This window comes from Triturus cristatus, chromosome 8 (genome assembly GCF_964204655.1).
Source record: "Triturus cristatus chromosome 8, aTriCri1.1, whole genome shotgun sequence".
NCBI classification, from domain to species: Eukaryota; Metazoa; Chordata; class Amphibia; order Caudata; family Salamandridae; genus Triturus; species Triturus cristatus.
In genome coordinates, this window is record NC_140591.1 from 559,105,318 (window position 1) to 559,121,865 (window position 16,548).

A 16,548-nucleotide genomic window follows, 5' to 3' on the forward strand; every position below is an offset into this window, starting at 1 on the left:
GAGGTCGAGGTGTGTTGACCCTAGAACAGAGTTCCCTTCCCCCTCCGAATTCTATGAATTACTTCGATCATTAAAATACTCAATCTACACAGTATTACAATGATGATTACTGTTGGATCTGGGGGTCTCTAGTTGGCAGGGTAGGTACCACTGTCCAAGTAGGGACCCTTGCTTCTAGTCAGGGAAAGGGGGATACACTGTTAAGATAACCCCTGCTCACCCTCTAGGTAGCTTGGCCTGAGCAGTCTAGGCTATCAAAGGCAATGTGTAAAGTATTTGTACCAACACTCACAGTAACACAGTGAAAACACCACAGATTTACTCCACACCAGTTTTAGAAAAATAAGGTATCTTTACTAAAAACTTCACAAGACCAAATACTACAGAAAAACCAACATACAAGTAAAAAGATTACTTTAAAGATAGTTCAAGAGTTTGCAGAAAGTACTCCAGGATGTAAAAGTCAGTATCCTGCACAATGCGACTCTCAATGCACAAAATGCGACACTCTCGTGCCCAACAGTACCTGTATTTGCGATAAGGTTCCCAAAAGCTATAACAAGGAAGATGGCAAAGGCGATGCGATACTCCTGAGATCTTGGGGAGGCTTTGCAGCAGCCCTGCTTCACGCAGCAGAGGTGGATGCGCCGGCTCCGATCTGTAGGGGGAGGATGCGATGACTTTGGCTTTCGTTGCGTAGGTTTCTTAGGGGGAAGCTTCACGCACAGGTACGATGCGACGATCTTCGATGTGGCGCGATGCGCGGCGCAGCGCTGACTTCTGGCGCCGCAACCTTCGATGCGTAGCGGTGCGCGGCGCGGTGTTGACTTCTGGCGCCGCAACCCTCGATGCGTCACGGGACGGGACTCTGCGTCGATACACGCAGCGACTGGATACTTTCACGCACCGGCAGGGGTGCGGCCCGCAAACTGGTTCTGCGACGACCCTCGCAGCGTCAGGAATCTTCACGCACCGGGACGATGCTCGACGCACTCGGCGATGCGGGGACTCCGGGTGCTGCGATGACGCCGCGATGAAATTCTCCTCGCACTCTCGTTCTTGCGACTCGCAATCGGATGATGCGTTGGGTACCAGTTACTCTTTTTCACGCTTCTGCTTCCCAGCTCCCAAACACAGCAAAACGACCTCCTGAGGCTCCAAGACTGGGCAAGCACTCCAAGGCAGGTCAGAACTCCTTCAGCAGAGTTCCAGGGGAGCTGGTGGTGAAGTCCTTTTGTTCCTGGGACTTCTTAACAGGGAGCCAGCTCTTCTCAGGCCCTTGGAGATCAGAATCAAAAGAAGGGGACACAGCAAAAGTCCTTCCCCTCTCCTTGGCAGCAAAGCAAAACAGCAAGCAGGCAGTCTTCTCCTCTTCAGTTCTTTTCAGCTTTCTCCTTGGCAGAGGTTTCTTCTTAGTTCCAAAGTGATCTAAAGTTTAGGTGTCTGGGGTCCTCTTCTTATACCCCTCCAAGTCTTTGTCTCTCTTTGTTTCAGTGGAGGGATTCCCCTGCTCAAACCGGTTCCTGGGTGTGCTCTGCCCTGGAGCACCTTTTTCCTTTTACAGTGAGGGGCAGGGTCGTTAGACGCTCAGCAGGAGGTGGAGCCTTCTTTGTGCTGGCAGAGGCAGAGTCCTCAGCCTGGCCAGCAGGGGGTGGAGCCAGCATTGTGCTGGCAGAGGCAGCCCTACTCAAACCCAGGGGCTACTCCTCCCACCCATCTAAAGCAGATCTCCATATTCACCCTGCTGCTGACTCATCCAGGCTCCTGGAGCCACCTAGCCCATCACATGACACCAGTCAGCCAACCAGCACACAGGCACACAGGAAGGTTAAACAGGAGAATGGCTACTTTCTAAAAAGTGCTATTCTCACACAGTGAATTTAAAAACCATCTTGCTAAAAAGATGTATAATTAAATTCTGAACGCAAAGATACCAAACTTGGATTTTCTATCTTGCCTTTATGGGAAGATAGGCATGTAAACAGCCTCCCCCATTCTATCCTATGGGCAAGATAGCCTCTCAGCAGTGAAAAACAAAAATGGCTGTAATTCACTACCAGGGCATGTTACACACCTCAGTACATGCCCTACCTTTCAGATACACTGCACCCAGCCCAGGGGGGTACCTAGGGCCACCATAGGGATGCCTGACATGTACAGAAAGGGAAGGATAAGGCCTGGTCAGTGGTTGCACTGGCCAGGTCGACATGGCAGTCCTGGACTGCACATAGGCACTGCAAGCAGGCCTAAGACATCATTTTAGCGCTACTCCTGTGGGTGGCACAATCAGTGCTGCAGCCCACTAGTAGCATTTGAATCACCAGCCCTGGCACGCTCAGTGCACTTTACTAGGGGCTAACAGGTGAAACAAATATACCAATCATGGATAACCAATCAATATAACAATTTACCTTGGGAGCACTTGCACTTTGACACTGATCAGCAGTGGCAAAGTGCCCAAAGCATCTAAACCAGCAAAAACGAAATCCAGCATAGCATAAAAAATACAGGTGGTAGAGGCAAAAAGTCAGGGGTAACCACGCCAAAGATGCCAGGTCTAACAATTACCATGTTGAAAGTGAAAATGAAAGTCTTCACGTTAACTAGGACAGCCATAGACAAAGTGAGGGAGTTGTATCGATTCCAGTAGATCAGAGTGGACCTTATGTTAATGTCACTACAATGGGTGTCTCAGAGCCATTTCTTTTAGATACTGGTGCAATGAGAAGTTCTATCATTCGCTCTAAACTCCCTGGGGCACCTTTGTCTGGCTCAACGAATGTATCAGTAGGATTTTCTGGCGCCCCAGTTTGCAATCCAGTCTCTAGCCCTCTGCCTATTTCAATTGGCCCCTATGACTTGGAAGCTCCTCTTCTTTTAACAACTGGTTGCGGCGAGAATCTGTTGGGTTTGGATCTATTGAAAAGATTACATGCAACGATATATTGTTCTCCTTCTGGTGTACATCTTACTTTGGGGCAGAAATTGACTTCTCCAATGTATTTGTCTAAAGATCAATTCCCACCTGAATTGCTCTCTCTTCCCACAACGCTTTGGGCTACGGGTCCAAATGATGTTGGTTGTCTTGAGATTCCGCCTTATGTTGTTACTCTCAAGCCCAATGTTAAATTGCCACGCATTCCTCAATACAGAATTTCCAATGAAGGTGAAAGAGCGCTTTTGGATATCATTTATGATTTGGTTCAGAAGGGTGTGATTGAGGAAACGAGAGGAAATGTATGTAATAGTCCTATTCTTCTTGTTCTTAAACGCACCGATCCTTCTAAGCCTCCTGTTTATCGTTTTGTGATTGATCTTTGGGAGGTTAACAAAATTGTTGTACCACAGTTTCCTGTTGTCCCAGATATTACTGCCTTGGTAACTATGATACCTGCCTCATCGGCTTGGTTTTCTGTCATTGATTTGAAAAATGCTTTCTTCAGCATTCCCATTGCCGAAGAAAGTAGGGATATTTTTGGTTTCTCTCTAGGAGGCCGAAGTTTCTGGTTTAAGCGCGCACCCCAAGGCTATTGTGAAAGCCCCTCCATTTATAGTCAAGCTCTGAAATGTCAGCATGATGCTTTCCCTTTTCCTCCAGATGCTACTCTTATCCAATATATGGATGATTTGTTAATTGCTGCTGACTCTGAGGATGTCTGCAGGAATGTGACTGTTGCATTGTTACGTCACTTGTCTGATCTTAATCATAAGGTTTCGCCTTCTAAACTACAATATGTCCATCGAGAGGTTACCTATTTGGGTCATGTCTTATCAAAGGAGGCAAGGCGATTAACCCCAGAACGAATTCAAGCAATAGCGCAAATGTCTGTGCCATCCACACAAAGAGAGGTGCGTGCCTTTCTGGGCATTACCTCTTATTGTAGGCAATGGATCCCGAACTTTTCCTTGCTGGCCAAACCTCTGTTAGCACTCACTTTGAAAGACACAACCCAACCTCTTCCTTGGACTGACGAATGTCAGAAGAGTTTTACTGATTTACGTACTGCTCTATGTTCCGCTCCTGTGTTGGGTACTCCGGATTACAGTAAGCCCTTCACGCTCTATGTCCATGAAAGAGAGGGTTGAGCGTTGTTAGTCCTGACACAACGATTTGGAGACAAACAGCGGCCATGTGCCTATTTTTCAGCTACGTTAGATCCAGTAGCCAAGGCATTGCCTAGTTGTCTTAAAGCTACAGCAGCAGCAGCGATTTCTATTCGTCAGTCTGCTGGAGTGGTGCCAGATAATACTCTCATTGTTATGGTACCACATGCAGTGGATACCTTGTTAAATAGGACGAAAACGCAGCATCTTACGAGTGCTCGCTTGTTTGGATATGAGCTGACGCTCTTGGCTAGTCACGTGCACATCAAACGATGTAACGCTTTAAATCCAGCCACTTTGTTACCCCTTCTGAAAGAGAAAGGTATTCAAGAACGACATGACTGTTTTCTCCATACTGAAGAGGAGACAAAAGGTAGAATTGATTTGAAGGATACACCGTTAGCGGATCCAGATGGGATCCTATGGGTGGATGGGTCTTGTTTCAAACTCCCGAGTGGTAAGACAACTTCATCTTATGCTGTTACTACCTTGCATACAATTGTGGAGACAGCACGCATCAGACATAATTCAGCACAGGCGGCTGAACTGATAGCTCTGACCAGAGAGTGTGTGTTATCTAGAGGAAAGAGAGTGAATGTGTATACCGACAAAGCAAAAACCAAAGGAAATGATGGATGGAGTGTTGAACATTGCAAGCACTCACCCCCAGTCAACTGATCTGGGTTTAATCCATCACCGTTCTTTAGCCCACTCTGCCACCCCAGTTCAGACATGGCCATATGCAAATCAGTCTGACCCTGTGCCTCATGGGAACAGTCCAGCCCGAACTGCCAAGCCATGTCTTTCCTGGACCGGAAACAAGCTTCCTAGGACCGGTTTCTGGCATTTCAGCCGTCTTCAGCCAGGCTTGCTTGAATCCAGTGGCAAAGTGAGCAAGGGACTCACGTCTGAGCATACCCTGCCAACTTATGGCGAACAAAGCAAAAACCAAAGGAAATGATGGACGGAGTGTTGAACATTGCAAGCACTCACCCCCAGTCAACTGATCTGGGTTTAATCCATCACCGTTCTTTAGCCCACTCTGCCACCCCAGTTCAGACATGGCCATATGCAAATCAGTCTGACCCTGTGCCTCATGGGAACAGTCCAGCCCGAACTGCCAAGCCATGTCTTTCCTGGACCGGAAACAAGCTTCCTAGGACCGGTTTCTGGCATTTCAGCCGTCTTCAGCCAGGCTTGCTTGAATCCAGTGGCAAAGTGAGCAAGGGACTCACGTCTGAGCATACCCTGCCAACTTATGGCGAACAAAGCAAAAACCAAAGGAAATGATGGACGGAGTGTTGAACATTGCAAGCACTCACCCCCAGTCAACTGATCTGGGTTTAATCCATCACCGTTCTTTAGCCCACTCTGCCACCCCAGTTCAGACATGGCCATATGCAAATCAGTCTGACCCTGTGCCTCATGGGAACAGTCCAGCCCGAACTGCCAAGCCATGTCTTTCCTGGACCGGAAACAAGCTTCCTAGGACCGGTTTCTGGCATTTCAGCCGTCTTCAGCCAGGCTTGCTTGAATCCAGTGGCAAAGTGAGCAAGGGACTCACGTCTGAGCATACCCTGCCAACTATGGCGAACAAAGCTAAAGAACGGTGATGGATTAAACCCAGATCAGTTGACTGGGGGTGAGTGCTTGCAATGTTCAACACTCCGTCCATCATTTCCTTTGGTTTTTGCTTTGTTCGCCATAAGTTGGCAGGGTATGCTCAGACGTGAGTCCCTTGCTCACTTTGCCACTGGATTCAAGCAAGCCTGGCTGAAGACGGCTGAAATGCCAGAAACCGGTCCTAGGAAGCTTGTTTCCGGTCCAGGGAAGAAATGGCTTGGCAGTTCGGGCTGGACTGTTCCCATGAGGCACAGAGTCAGACTGATTTGCATATGGTCATGTCTGAACTGGGGTGGCAGAGTGGGCTAAAGAACGGTGATGGATTAAACCCAGATCAGTTGACTGGGGGTGAGTGCTTGCAATGTTCAACACTCCGTCCATCATTTCCTTTGGTTTTTGCTTTGTTCGCCATAAGTTGGCAGGGTATGCTCAGACGTGAGTCCCTTGCTCACTTTGCCACTGGATTCAAGCAAGCCTGGCTGAAGACGGCTGAAATGCCAGAAACCGGTCCTAGGAAGCTTGTTTCCGGTCCAGGGAAGAAATGGCTTGGCAGTTCGGGCTGGACTGTTCCCATGAGGCACAGAGTCAGACTGATTTGCATATGGTCATGTCTGAACTGGGGTGGCAGAGTGGGCTAAAGAACGGTGATGGATTAAACCCAGATCAGTTGACTGGGGGTGAGTGCTTGCAATGTTCAACACTCCGTCCATCATTTCCTTTGGTTTTTGCTTTGTTCGCCATAAGTTGGCAGGGTATGCTCAGACGTGAGTCCCTTGCTCACTTTGCCACTGGATTCAAGCAAGCCTGGCTGAAGACAGCTGAAATGCCAGAAACCGGTCCTAGGAAGCTTGTTTCCGGTCCAGGGAAGAAATGGCTTGGCAGTTCGGGCTGGACTGTTCCCATGAGGCACAGAGTCAGACTGATTTGCATATGGTCATGTCTGAACTGGGGTGGCAGAGTGGGCTAAAGAACGGTGATGGATTAAACCCAGATCAGTTGACTGGGGGTGAGTGCTTGCAATGTTCAACACTCCGTCCATCATTTCCTTTGGTTTTTGCTTTGTTCGCCATAAGTTGGCAGGGTATGCTCAGACGTGAGTCCCTTGCTCACTTTGCCACTGGATTCAAGCAAGCCTGGCTGAAGACGGCTGAAATGCCAGAAACCGGTCCTAGGAAGCTTGTTTCTGGTCCAGGGAAGAAATGGCTTGGCAGTTCGGGCTGGACTGTTCCCATGAGGCACAGAGTCAGACTGATTTGCATATGGTCATGTCTGAACTGGGGTGGCAGAGTGGGCTAAAGAACGGTGATGGATTAAACCCAGATCAGTTGACTGGGGGTGAGTGCTTGCAATGTTCAACACTCCGTCCATCATTTCCTTTGGTTTTTGCTTTGTTCGCCATAAGTTGGCAGGGTATGCTCAGACGTGAGTCCCTTGCTCACTTTGCCACTGGATTCCAGCAAGCCTGGCTGAAGACGGCTGAAATGCCAGAAACCGGTCCTAGGAAGCTTGTTTCCGGTCCAGGGAAGAAATGGCTTGGCAGTTCGGGCTGGACTGTTCCCATGAGGCACAGAGTTAGACTGATTTGCATATGGTCATGTCTGAACTGGGGTGGCAGAGTGGGCTAAAGAACGGTGATGGATTAAACCCAGATCAGTTGACTGGGGGTGAGTGCTTGCAATGTTCAACACTCCGTCCATCATTTCCTTTGGTTTTTGCTTTGTTCGCCATAAGTTGGCAGGGTATGCTCAGACGTGAGTCCCTTGCTCACTTTGCCACTGGATTCAAGCAAGCCTGGCTGAAGACGGCTGAAATGCCAGGAACCGGTCCTAGGAAGCTTGTTTCCGGTCCAGGGAAGAAATGGCTTGGCAGTTCGGGCTGGACTGTTCCCATGAGGCACAGAGTCAGACTGATTTGCATATGGTCATGTCTGAACTGGGGTGGCAGAGTGGGCTAAAGAACGGTGATGGATTAAACCCAGATCAGTTGACTGGGGGTGAGTGCTTGCAATGTTCAACACTCCGTCCATCATTTCCTTTGGTTTTTGCTTTGTTCCCCATAAGTTGGCAGGGTATGCTCAGACGTGAGTCCCTTGCTCACTTTGCCACTGGATTCAAGCAAGCCTGGCTGAAGACGGCTGAAATGCCAGAAACCGGTCCTAGGAAGCTTGTTTCCGGTCCAGGGAAGAAATGGCTTGGCAGTTCGGGCTGGACTGTTCCCATGAGGCACAGAGTCAGACTGATTTGCATATGGTCATGTCTGAACTGGGGTGGCAGAGTGGGCTAAAGAACGGTGATGGATTAAACCCAGATCAGTTGACTGGGGGTGAGTGCTTGCAATGTTCAACACTCCGTCCATCATTTCCTTTGGTTTTTGCTTTGTTCGCCATAAGTTGGCAGGGTATGCTCAGACGTGAGTCCCTTGCTCACTTTGCCACTGGATTCAAGCAAGCCTGGCTGAAGACGGCTGAAATGCCAGAAACCGGTCCTAGGAAGCTTGTTTCCGGTCCAGGAAAGACATGGCTTGGCAGTTCGGGCTGGACTGTTCCCATGAGGCACAGAGTCAGACTGATTTGCATATGGTCATGTCTGAACTGGGGTGGCAGAGTGGGCTAAAGAACGGTGATGGATTAAACCCAGATCAGTTGACTGGGGGTGAGTGCTTGCAATGTTCAACACTCCGTCCATCATTTCCTTTGGTTTTTGCTTTGTTCGCCATAAGTTGGCAGGGTATGCTCAGACGTGAGTCCCTTGCTCACTTTGCCCTGGATTCAAGCAAGCCTGGCTGAAGACGGCTGAAATGCCAGAAACCGGTCCTAGGAAGCTTGTTTCCGGTCCAGGAAAGACATGGCTTGGCAGTTCGGGCTGGACTGTTCCCATGAGGCACAGGGTCAGACTGATTTGCATATGGCCATGTCTGAACTGGGGTGGCAGAGTGGGCTAAAGAACGGTGATGGATTAAACCCAGATCAGTTGACTGGGGGTGAGTGCTTGCAATATTCAACACTCCGTCCATCATTTCCTTTGGTTTTTGCTTTGTTCGCCATAAGTTGGCAGGGTATGCTCAGACGTGAGTCCCTTGCTCACTTTGCCACTGGATTCAAGCAAGCCTGGCTGAAGACGGCTGAAATGCCAGAAACCGGTCCTAGGAAGCTTGTTTCCGGTCCAGGAAAGACATGGCTTGGCAGTTCGGGCTGGACTGTTCCCATGAGGCACAGGGTCAGACTGATTTGCATATGGCCATGTCTGAACTGGGGTGGCAGAGTGGGCTAAAGAACGGTGATGGATTAAACCCAGATCAGTTGACTGGGGGTGAGTGCTTGCAATGTTCAACACTCCGTCCATCATTTCCTTTGGTTTTTGCTTTGTTCGCCATAAGTTGGCAGGGTATGCTCAGACGTGAGTCCCTTGCTCACTTTGCCACTGGATTCAAGCAAGCCTGGCTGAAGACGGCTGAAATGCCAGATACCGGTCCTAGGAAGCTTGTTTCCGGTCCAGGGAAGAAATGGCTTGGCAGTTCGGGCTGGACTGTTCCCATGAGGCACAGAGTCAGACTGATTTGCATATGGTCATGTCTGAACTGGGGTGGCAGAGTGGGCTAAAGAACGGTGATGGATTAAACCCAGATCAGTTGACTGGGGGTGAGTGCTTGCAATGTTCAACACTCCGTCCATCATTTCCTTTGGTTTTTGCTGTGTATACCGACAGCCAGTATGCGTTCGGTGTGGCACATAGTTTCGGTCTTTTGTGGAAGGAAAGAGGATTCCTTACCTCCCACGGTACTAAAATACAGCATGGTCAATTGGTAACTGACCTTCTTGAGTCACTTGCCTTGCCTACCCAGATAGCAATTGTGAAATGTAGAGCGCATAAGAACATTACTGACGATGTTGGTCGCGGAAATGCTTTTGCGGACGAGGTAGCAAAAAGGACAGCCAGAGATGCTACAAGTCGCATGTATGTTGCGGGCCCTGCGAATTGGGTCAGGGAAAGAGGGATGTTTGAGGACACAATAGAAAGTGTGAAATCGATTCAGGCCGATGCTAAAGAGAAAGAGTTGAGAAAGTGGAAAGAAAGTACAGGAATGTTGGATGAGATGGGATGTTGGGTAGAATTGTCAGAGCACCAACGTTGGCTGTTACCAGACGCCTATGTACTGCCTGTAGTTACTATGGCGCATGGTCCAGCCCACATCAGTGCGAAAGGAATATGTAAACTCCTGGCTCCAGTGTGGCTGAATGAAGGGATTCCAAAATGTGCAGATAATGTGGTGAAACATTGTATCATTTGCTTGATGTACAATCCGGGAAAAGGAACCCCAACTCCGGCAGGTCATTTTGCTCCCCCGACATATCCTTTTGAGGTGTTGCAAATCGCCTATATTCATATGGAGCGATGCAACAATCTCAAATATGTTCTAGTGGTGGTATGTGCCTTTTCCAGATGGATAGAGGCCTACCCTCTGAAAGACAACACTGCTTTGTCCACTGCCAAGGTTCTTCTGAAAGAGTTCTTTCCTAGGTTTGGTTTGCCACGCATTGTCTGGAGTGACAATGGGAGTGAATTTGTGGGTCAAGTCATGCAAAAAGTTTGTGCAGGTCTTGGTATAAAGCAAAAGTTCCATGCGGCAAACCCTCCACAGTCAGCGGGTTTAGTAGAATGTTATAATGGCACCCTCAAGCTCAAAATAGCAAAGATACAAGCCAGCACAGGTCTTGCCTGGCCCGATGCTTTACCTTTGGCTCTTCTGTCCACCAGAACAGCTGTGCATTCTCGTTTGGGACTTAGCCCATACGAGGTTGTTTTCGGACGCCCAGCTAATGTATGGGGAGTCCCTTGCCCTAGAAAGTATTCTGACATACCATACCCGATGCTGATTGATTATTTGCACGACCTTACAACTAAATTGCGTGTTCTCCATCAACAGGTTCAGAACGCTTTGCCAGAGGCCTCTACAGACCCTGGTCATTCCATCCAACCAGGTGACTGGGTTTGCGTGAAGAATTTCCAAAGGACAAAGAGTCTGGAGCCTCGTTGGAGGGAACCTCGACAGGTCCTCCTGGCGACACGAACAGCAATAAAGGTTGAAGGAAAGAAAAACTGGATACACGGCGTGCACTGCAAGAAGGTGCCTTTGCCTTTGCCCTCTGATCAGTGGGTCCATAAGGGTATAAGCGACTCTGAAAGCGAAAAGGTTCCCCAGTTCATACCTTGTAACGATGCACGCCTGAGTGGAACTCGGTCGGAGAAAGAAGACGACGATATTCTTCAAGAAGCTGTACCACCACTTCTCCGCTTGAACACTACAAACCCACAAACATTGTTTCGAGACCAGACTGTACCTGATAAAGTTCGTTATAATCTCAGACCAAGACTAATTAAGAAAACTTGAGATTCTCTCTTCCATGTAGTTTCTATCCCGGTTGCAGGGTCACGGTAGGAGTCTTGGTTGTGACCTGAGTAGTGGCAATAGGCCTGCAGGACGTGCAGTGTCATAGGACGGCAGATAATCATAACCAAGTGATTGAGGAAGATTGCCGTGAGCATTCACTTAGAAGATGGAGACTACATTAGGAGAAAGAGAGAAGAAGAATAAAATGAGAGAAAAATATTCTAAATTAATGTACAGTCGTTGCGGTGTAACGTTATGTGTTTTTATATTATTGTGTATTTTATTGGAGTGTATAGGTTGGATTGTTTATGCTATGCAGCAAAAAGTTGTCCCTACTTCTATCCCTTTGCCTTCTTATTCTACTGTCTCTCCACGTCTATTTCATACACTTCCTCAGCATGAATTCATAAGAAGAACCGAATACTATAATAATTCATTTGTCCAGTTATTGCACCAACACCAATTAGTAATTATTACAACCGACTGTTGGGTGTGTGGACTTATGCCTCATACCACAGAAAAAGGGATGCCATACTTAGTCCTTCCATTCTCTTATGAAGGTTCCGCTTGGGCTTATTTTGTAATATTCTCTAACGCATATCAGAGCCGATTTAAATGACCTGTCAGTTCATATATTGGTGGACCAGATTTTAGTCATAGTTTGTTGATAAAGGGAATGGTAGCTATGGCTAAAATCATGGAGAATAGTAAAATTTCTGTTGATGAGAGAAAAGCATATACTAATTGGAACGTCACTCATTACATCACTAGTCTTAGTGATAAGGTTAAACAGGAAAATTCTCCACCAATTTGGACTGTACCTCATCATGGTAATTTCTGTTTACAGATAAATGGTCAGACTGCTAACGCTGAACAAGAAAAGAGCTTTTGTTCCCACACATACATTTACAGGTCGCAGAATTCGCCGCCGTTAGTACCATCTCAGGGCACGTATTTTATCTGTCACGATAGAGCCTATACGTGGTTGCCGACTGGTTTCTCCGCAACATGCTATATAGCTTTCCTTCTTCCCCCTACATACACTGCCTCTTCAATTCACCATAGAAACAGATAAGGCAGAGGAATTTTTGATTCCAAAGACACAGCAGGACAAGAGGGAGGAGATTTCCTCAAAGGAATTCTTCATTTTTGGGGTCCAATGGCCAAAAGCAGAAACATGAGACAACTGGTTCGTGTTGTAAAGACTACTATAGACATCACTGTAGGAGCCTTAAGTATTATTACGGCTGAACTACAGGCGGATCGTCTTAGGACATTACAGAACCGAGTTGCCTTAGATGTTATTCTTGCGGACCGTGGTGGAGTCTGTACATTGATCGGAACTAGTTGCTGTATTTATATACCTGATGATGCTCCGACGGTATACCAAGCCATCTCTAAATTACATGTAATCTCTGAGTCGATTCATCAGGATGAAGGAGATTGGTCATTATTGGGATGGTTTTGGGGACAACTGTCAAAATGGGGATGGAAAGTATTAACATTCCTTGGAATGGTTTTGGCCATCATTTTCTCCTGTTGTCTCTGTATGCACTGTGGCCCCGCCATCTGCGGCCTTTGTGCTTCGGTATGCATCCCAAAACCTAAGTCACAGAGAACAGAGAACATTAAAATGATGTTACAGCAACAGCTTGATGACCTCATGGCCATCGACATCGACTCAGATTAACGTGAGTTTGTGTATTTTGCCTGAGTTCTGGCAAAAGGAGGGTCTGAGGAAACTCGATTTTCGATCTCGATCGTATCGAGCCGCCATTTTGTGTTCCGCCGCCATTTTGTGTTGCCCTCACTCAGGCAGCACAGCGAACGAGTCTTTTCTGCTTTTCCTGCGGCATCATGTCGAAATAGCCTTCTGCCTCTGTTTACGAACTGATGTCAGGGACTGGCCGAGTCCACTAATCCCTGTCTGGTCTGACTAATCCCTATCTCAACTATCTGTTAGTTCGCACCATTCTTTCCTGACTTTATCTTAACTTCTGGCCATCGCCGTCCTCTGCTCGTATTCTCTTGTTTCACAACTGTCCTCCAAAGCACACAAACGTATCTCGCCACCTGCAAGTCAGTTGCGGACACGTTAATGAATTAACCTGTGGGGAGGGATGACAAACACAGTTGGAGGAGAGGCTTCTTCGAGTTACTTGATACTTTATTTCTCAAGTTCTTTTCATTGGTAAAGCTTTGTTTTTGTACTTTTCTTATTGGTTCTTTTTATATACATTGGGAGTGTTCTTGGTTAATCTGTATGTCATCCATGTACTATAAAAGATTGTGCGCCACGGAGTGAAGTGGCAGTCTCCTGAGAACATACAGAGTGTACTTCTGGGACAACTGTACTTAGCTGCAGCTAATAAATCTGATCTTCTACGCCCAACAGAGTGTCCTGTGTCTCTGTTAGATAAAGCAAGTGGACCCAGGAGATTAAGGCGTTCCCCGCGCCGCCAGACTCATAAGGTTTCTGGTTCTTCACAGGGTATGCTCAGACGTGAGTCCCTTGCTCACTTTGCCACTAGATTCAAGCAAGCCTGGCTGAAGACGGCTGAAATGCCAGAAACCGGTCCTAGGAAGCTTGTTTCCGGATCCAGGGAAGACATGGCTTGACAGTTCGGGCTGGACTGTTCCCATGAGGCACAGGGTCAGACTGATTTGCATATGGCCATGTCTGAACTGGGGTGGCAGTGCGGGCTAAAGAACGGTGATGGATTAAACCCAGATCAGTTGACTGGGGGTGAGTGTTTGCAATGTTCAACACTCCGTCCATCATTTCCTTTGGTTTTTGCTTTGTTCGCCATAAGTTGGCAGGGTATGCTCAGACGTGAGTCCCTTGCTCACTTTGCCACTGGATTCAAGCAAGCCTGGCTGAAGATGGCTGATATGCCAGAAACCGGTCCTAGGAAGCTTGTTTCCGGTCCAGGGAAGACATGGCTTGACAGTTCGGGCTGGACTGTTCCCATGAGGCACAGGGTCAGACTGATTTGCATATGGCCATGTCTGAACTGGGGTGGCAGAGTGGGCTAAAGAACGGTGATGGATTAAACCCAGATCAGTTGACTGGGGGTGAGTGTTTGCAATGTTCAACACTCCGTCGATCATTTCCTTTTGTTTTTGTTTTGTTCGCCATAAGTTGGCAGGGTATGCTCAGACGTGAGTCCCTTGCTTACTTTGCCACTGGATTCAAGCAAGCCTGGCTGAAGACGGCTGAAATGCCAGAAACCGGTCCTAGGAAGCTTGTTTCCGGTCCAGGGAAGACATGGCTTGACAGTTCGGGCTGGACTGTTGCCATGAGGCACAGGGTCAGACCGATTTGCATATGGCCATGTCTGAACTGGGGTGGCAGAGTGGGCTAAAGAACGGTGATGGATTAAACCCAGATCAGTTGACTGGGGGTGAGTGTTTGCAATGTTCAACACTCCGTCCATCATTTCCTTCGGTTTTTGCTTTGTTCGCCATAAGTTGGCAGGGTATGCTCAGACGTGAGTCCCTTGCTCACTTTGCCACTGGATTCAAGCAAGCCTGGCTGAAGACGGCTGAAATGCCAGAAACCGGTCCTAGGAAGCTTGTTTCTGGTCCAGGGAAGACATGGCTTGACAGTTCGGGCTGGACTGTTCCCATGAGGCACAGGGTCAGACTGATTTGCATATGGCCATGTCTGAACTGGGGTGGCAGAGTGGGCTAAAGAACGGTTATGGATTAAACCCAGATCAGTTGACTGGGGGTGAGTGTTTGCAATGTTCAACACTCCGTCCATCATTTCCTTCGGTTTTTGCTTTGTTCGCCATAAGTTGGCAGGGTATGCTCAGACGTGAGTCCCTTGCTCACTTTGCCACTGGATTCAAGCAAGCCTGGCTGAAGATGGCTGAAATGCCAGAAACCGGTCCTAGGAAGCTTGTTTCTGGTCCAGGGAAGACATGGCTTGACAGTTCGGGCTGGACTGTTCCCATGAGGCACAGGGTCAGACTGATTTGCATATGGCCATGTCTGAACTGGGGTGGAAGAGTGGGCTAAAGAACGGTGATGGATTAAACCCAGATCAGTTGACTGGGGGTGAGTGTTTGCAATGTTCAACACTCCGTCCATCATTTCCTTTGGTTTTTGGTGTGTTTGAAAATGCCACTTTTAGAAAGTGGGAATTGTCTTGCTTAACCATCCTGTGTGCCTCTGTCTTTTGTGTATTCCCTGTCTGGGTTTAGAGTGACACAAGCAGGAGATGTGCATTCACAGCAGACAGACACAAGGGGGGATTGAGGTATGTCCTACCTTTCCTAGGTGACTCATAGACTGGCTGAATAGAACTGGCTGCATTTAGAGTAGTGGGAGGAGTTGTTGCTTTCACCTGAGTGGACTGTGGCTGCCTTCCACAAAGGTGTCTCCCCCTCCTGGTCTTAACCTGGCCTGAGCCAGGCAGAGATGGTTTATGTATGCAAGTGGAACTTTGTTTGCACCAACTTCAAAGGGAAATGGGTGCTACCCGCTCATGGGATGCCCCAGGCTCAGCAACCTTAGGCTCACTATAAAGGAGACCATTCTCCCAGTAGATCAAATGTGATTTGGCCTCCTTGCTGACTGCCTGGTCCTCGGCCTGCTGCCTTAGACCCACTAGAGTAGGGCACTCCTTCTGCGCAGTACTCCTCCCTGGTGGGAACCCCTTCCTGCTGCCAATGGGTCAGCTCAGGCAGGTTCCGCAGTTCAGCCACTTCTTCCCCTGTAGGTTCTGGAGCGTCCTCCTCAGGTTCAGCCTCCTCCCGGACCGTTGGAATCTCTAGAGCGTGTTTACCACACATTTTACCCCTCCTCTTCTTGCAGACACATGGGCAAGTGTTTCCGGCTCCAGGTCCTTCTGATTACCCTGGACTGCCAAGGACTGTGTGGTAAGGCAGGCCCACTTAGGCAATCCCAACATCTCCAAGTGAGACGTGTATTCCCCTTCCCTCCAGTCGGTGCGTTCTAGGTGATTTCCCAGCAGACAATCCACAGTCATGGATGGCTTACAGCTACTTTCAAGGACCCTGAGGACCCCCCCCCCCCCAGGGAACCTGAGCCACTTTACACAAGCGTTCACTATTGTCTACTGCCACAACTTGGTGTGGTATTTTAGGGACTACTTGCTCTTCAGACACCAAGTGACACCTGACAGTAGTCACACTGACTCTTTTGTCTCTCAAAGCCTCTTCCATTGATGGTCACCCACTGCCTGTATTTCTTAGTATTATCAGGCATTAGGTTTCTCTGGACCATATCCCCTAGTGAGACAAGGATATTCTAGGCTGGGTCCCCCCACCCTCCTGGGGCCAATTTCTTCTCAAGCGCCACACTAGTCATCACTCACACTTGTTCAACAGTGGGTGGCGGTGCTCGCTTAGGACACTTGGGTTCCCCTTTCGTGTGACCCTCCAGATCACAAGCATAACATTTCCT